The sequence below is a fragment of the Sminthopsis crassicaudata genome, chromosome 2 (genome assembly GCF_048593235.1).
Source record: "Sminthopsis crassicaudata isolate SCR6 chromosome 2, ASM4859323v1, whole genome shotgun sequence".
NCBI lineage: Eukaryota > Metazoa > Chordata > Mammalia > Dasyuromorphia > Dasyuridae > Sminthopsis > Sminthopsis crassicaudata.
This window is the reverse complement of record NC_133618.1, coordinates 557,020,867-557,026,866: the sequence shown is the minus strand read 5'-3', so window position 1 is coordinate 557,026,866 and position 6,000 is coordinate 557,020,867.

Genomic DNA, 6,000 nt, shown 5'->3' with positions numbered 1-6,000 from the left:
TAAATGACTTGCCCAGAGTCACGTTAGTAGCTGAGGTCACATTTGAACTTGGGGTCTCCTGAATCTAGGGCTAGTCTTCTATCTACTGTGCTATTTATCCTTTTCTTTAAGAAGTGATGAGATCAAGAATGAGGTTATATACTGCTTTATTCTCTCTGCTCTGAAACTATATCTGGAATACGGGCACTATGTTTTAGAAAATATATTGGTAAACTAAAAATAGGAGAAAAATCAAGGAAATGAAGAACTTTGAATTAATGTCATATGACTGAACTTCATATGATCTCACCTTGCCCCATATTTCATGCTATTCTCAGTGAGGCTATACGGGCAGACACAAGAACTGGATATGTGACTTACAACAAAACTCTGGTTCCCATCCCCTTCCTTTTTCCAATTTTGTGTATACCCTAGCTCCAGGCTGTGAAGTTTATCCCTGCCACAACAGATAATTAATACTGATAAAACCCATCAAGAGTAAAAAAAAATTCCTTGGGAGACCTCAATATTATGGTGCCAGCAGACTAAAATTATGAAGGAGCAGACAATATTATGGTACCAGCCCAAAAAAGCTCTGAAAGAATAGACAATAGCATGACAATTGCTCTCTAAACTGATGATGCAAAGTCAGAGAAGTGAGGAACAGAGAGCAGGACAGGGGACTATGTGTGCGTGAAAAGAGATAGTGTAGAAGGGATGCTATGCAGCATTTCACTAAGTATGAGAGAAAGCACAGCATCCAACTGAAACTAGTTCTGATCCCACCCCCAAAGTTACTTGGGACACAGACCTAGGATGGTGAAACATGAATTGTCCAGCAAGGGAGGAGGTTTTGATATTTAGTTCTCAGGGAAATTATCATTAAGAAAATAAATAAGGGAAAAACAGGATGGAAAAAAGACTGAAATTACTAAAGATCTCAGGGAAAAAAACACTCAGACACCTTGGATATAAGCAGATAAATCAATAGGGAAAACATTAACAACAGAAGGAAAGATCTAGTTAATGAGTTCAGGCATGTATGAATAAATACCATGAAAGAAAGGAAAATGATCCAACACTTGATGAGCAGAGGACTCTGTGGAATGTGAGGAGTACATGAAACCATAAAACACTGTGCCTGAGAAGTTAAAAAGAGAAATAAGAATTCTGAGAGCAGAATTTATGATGTGCACAGAAACAATAATGGGCACAATAGAAAAACTGGAATCTGTGATGTTTTCTCACCATAACTAAACAAACAAAAAAAAAAAACCAATAGATTTGAAATGCAAATATACAGAAGTGAAGGATAATCATAAAGAGAAGTAGAAAATAATAATACTAAAAGGCAATATGTTCACCATGCAAACAAAACATCTTATCCTGAAAACATGATGACCTAAGAATCATACATCTCCCAGAAGAATAAAACCTTAAAAATCTTATCAAAATGCAAAAAAAAATATAGAACTTCCCAGAACTTCTAAAAACAGAAAATGAAATATCAGATGAAAGAATTCACAGGTCACATCCAGGAAAAAAAATGAACCAAGATTGCAAACTCCAAGATATACAGTGGTGTAATTGAACAATTCAATTCAGAAACAACAAATTCTGCAAGAACTAAGAGAAAGTCTTTCAAACACAAAGAAAAAGAAATTCAAATAACACAAAACTGTATGAAAATACACAAGAGAATGAAAATAATGTGTTCCAAAGAGCAGTGGAACTCAGGATGCAGCCTAGAGTGACCTATCCTGAAAATCTGAGCTTAACAATACATGGAAAAAGATGGAAATTCAATAATAAGGAAATATTTGAAGTCATTTTTGAATGAAGAAAGCATTTACTTCTTAAACACACCAAACAACAAAAATTCAGGAGGGATGAATAAATTCATCAGCCAATGATAGCAATAGCAAAACTGACAGCAAAGATAGCAATAAGAAACTTCTTTCTAAATCTACACTAGGAGACAGGGCTAAAGGCAGAAATCTAGTGGAGGTAACAATCATGAGGCAGCCCTGGGGCATTATGGATAGAACCTGGCACCACCCTGCCCTAACAGGACATTGTGTGTGTGTGTGTGTGTGTGTGTGTGTGTGTGTGTGTGTGTGTAACTACTTTACTACATAGGAGAGTACATGAAAAGATAGGGCAGCCAGAGGATGGAGAGATATGTGTGATATGCCAGAGTCAAATAAAAAACTATGAGACGAAAGTAACTCCTCTGATGTTGGGGGTGAGGAGAACCTACAGGAGTATGGATAAAGAGAAGAATGGAAGGTTTGGAAGTGGGGAAAGGAAGGCGGCCTTGCTTTGGTGCTGAGAGAGTGTTCCAGGATGAATGCTCCCATGAACAAAAGAAAATGGTCTCTGAAGGGAGGTGGGAAGTGTTTTAGGTGTAGCTTGGGAGATTTTGTGCTTTAGAGTATTTATTTATCCTTTCTCTGAAGGTAGAAAGTTAGAACTCCTGGGAGAATGGGAAAGCATGAATCTAGGGGAAAAATTTTTTTGAGATAAATGGGGGAGAGGAGAGGAAAGGTAACTTGAGGAGAATCAGTGATAGGCTGCAAAGTCAGGGACGTACCATGAGGTCTTTCTGATACCATCTATAACTGACACAATGGAAAGAGAGACACAATGGGAAAAATAGTCCTAGGGCAAGTTCTACAAGGCATTGGCAGAAAGTTCCTAGAGTGGAGGAACAAAAAATGAGCATGTTAGAAGTTTTGATTACATGAGGAATATAGAGAAAAATTATGTAACAGTTAATTCTAGGAATTGTGAATCAAAAAAATGAGGGTATCAAATAAGAATAGGATGGATAATGAAGAAAAGGGAAATTTGGAAAGAGGTGCTAAAATGAAAATTTAAAAAATAATGAAAAAGACTAATTGAAGGGGAGGAGAGGGAGTAGAAATGTACTTGACTAAGAAAAAAGGAAGGCAGGGGAAGAAATATGTAATCAGTTGAAAGCAAGAGAGAAAAAGGAAGTAATGATCAAAACCCCAAAGTGTAAGGAATAACAAATGAGAGGAGGAGATCAGAAGGGAGGGAAGGAGTGAAATAGGAGCAGGGCCAGCTTAAATAAATTAATGTAAAAATTACTGAAGGAACATGTTATTGTACTTGCAGTGGAAGACGGAAAAACAAAATTTTGGGGAAAATATTAGACAAATGGGAGAAAATGTAAACCTACCTCTCATATCTTTAAATTGAAATGGATGAAACAATCCAATAAAATGAATAAGCAAAAAAAAAAAAAAAGAATAACAAATTGGAATAGAAAACAAAGTCCTACAATGTGTTGTTTATAAGAAACACATTTTAAAAAATAAAATTTAGAAAATTGAAAAAAATTAATTATGCATCAAGAAAATCTCTTCCTCCAAAAAAACAGAAGGTACAATTATGTTATTTGATAAAGTAAAAACTACTTGAAGGTAGATCTGAAACATTAAAACAAACATGAAAAAATAAAAATGAATAAACAAGGAAACTTTTGTGCTTAAAGGAGAAATAGACGACAAATTAAATCAGAAATAGATTTGTATATGCCAACATCTTAACATGCAAATTCCTAAAGGAAACATTATTTGAGCTATCAGAAAACATAGTCTGTAATACAATAATAACTGTAGAATGTAATATACCTCTATAAGTTTTGAATAAATCTAATAGATAAAGAAGGAAAATATAAAACTGAAGAAAGTGCTAGAAAAATTTGAGTTAAAAGTTTTATGTTTTCTGCTAAATGGTATAGTAAAAGAATATGCATATTCTCAGTACCACATAGAAACATTATAAAAATTGACACAGAGATATTGGAAATAAATTTTAAAGAGAAAATTAATTAGTACATACTTTATAGACTAAAATGCAATAAAAATAGTAATTGGTTCAGTAACAATGAACAAAAGATGTAGACCCAAATAAGGATGGCAATCATATTCTAAATAATTAATTGATCAAAGGTTAAATCAAAGAAGCAATAATTATGGAAATGAAAATATTAAAGATGAAGAATCATTTGAATTGTTCTGCTTATTCCTAAAGAAAAGAAATAAGAGCAATGGACTTACATGGCAAATAGACAAATTCAGGCTTCATATAATAGAAAACTTCCTAATAATTAGAGTTTTCCAAAAAAGGAATGAACTGCCTCAAGGCAGCTTTCCCACTGGAAGATAAGTAATCATTTGTGGGATATGTTGGTCAGGAATATGTGGGTGTATTCTAATTCTACAAGTGTAATCAAGTCTCTCAGGAATCACAGGATCCCTTGGGAAGAGAAACTGACCAACTCAAAGAAGTATATTCCTATTTTGGAATTTTGCTATGTTTGGGAAGCTTTTTCTTAAATCAAGCAAGAATCTAATTCTCAGAATTTCTCCCCTTTTTTGGCTCTTTGGTACTAAATAGAACAAATTCTATCCTTTCTCCATGTGAGAGCCCCTCAGACACTTGAATGCGATCATCATTTGTTGGACTCTGGATGCTTGTAACCCATGGTCCTGTGTATTGCCATCTCTTGTCCCTGTCTCTGACATTCTCCCCAGACTTTTGTTCCTCTCTTCAATATTCCAAGTTGGAGAAGGAGTAAATTGAAAAAGAAAATTATGTCATGCATTGGGATTAGTATGCTGGTGGCATCAAAATAACACAAAAATGCTGACAAATCCTACAAGTCCACTGGACTTGTCTGGATTAGATCTCTGGAAGATCTCAGTAGCAGCCCAAGTCTTTGATCTTAGGAGAGGAGTAAAGAAGCAGAACCTCCTTCTAAAGACCAAGGACTTTGACTGATCCTGACTTTGACTGATCCTGAGGCCCTCCAGAGAGCTAGCCTGGACATTATACTCTACAATCCATTTAAAAAAATTTTTTCCATATAGAAAGAGAATAAATGAAAATGTTCATCTACCTATCAGTTAAAGAGCTAAACCTACTTTTCATAAAGTGCCATAAAGGATCTTGTGATACGAGAGCCACCTGCCAGTGGCTACTGGAGCTCTAACTCAGACTTGTAGATTGGATCTCTTCATGTGAGAGGAAGAAGAGGAAGAGGAGGAGAAGGAGAAGGAGAAAGATGAGAAGGAGGAGGAGGAAGAGGAGGAGAAGAAGAAGGAAGAGGAGGAGGAGGAGAAGAAGAAGGAAGAGGAGGAGGAGTCGGAGGATGCAAAGAGACTGAGAGGAAGTTGTGTTCTCTGACCTCTCTCTTCTCTTCCCTCTGCTTTCAATTTATTTCATTCCCAATCTACAAGCAACACCTGTGTCAGTAAAGGCTGCTTTGCAACTCCTTCAAGTGTTGTTATGATTCATAGCTGTGGAGGCTCTTGTAGAATTGACCTGCTCCTTTGTAATGTTCGGACTAGCTTTCTGGAGGTCCTCTGGGTGGGCCTTGGTCTCAGCAAGATAGTCACCACGAGGATAGTCAGGAATAGAGTCCAAGTCTTTATTCTCACAGTCTGTCTCCACAGTCTGTGGCTATTACAATCTGACCCAATCTTGATCTTAGTGGAGGAGTGCAGGAGGCAGGAAAGCCACCAGGAGGATGGTCAAAGATGGAATGTCTATTTCCAGTCCTCTCAGCCCTTAAATAACTTAGCATGATTACATTATTGCAGCACACTAAATATGTGTGAACTAGAGAACTATTACATCATCATACTAAGTACTAAGTGAACTAGAGAACCATCATCTCATCAATTGCACTGACTTAACACCTTGTTGTAAATATCCTTGTTTCAAGTATACTTCTCCAGAGTTCCAGCCCTCTACATATACTGCTGCGTAAAGGACAAGAGTATGTTTTAAAAAAAACATATACAGATACATGGGAGAATCTATTCTAATCAATAATTCAAAAGCATATTTTTCAGATTAAGAAAGTTAGTTATGACAAAGAAAATTTTATGAAAGCTGAATATTTCAGACATTAATATGTTTAAAACTGATACTTGAAATGCAAACTTTTTGAGAGTGTAAATTTTTTCATCCTTTGTGTTTGTATTC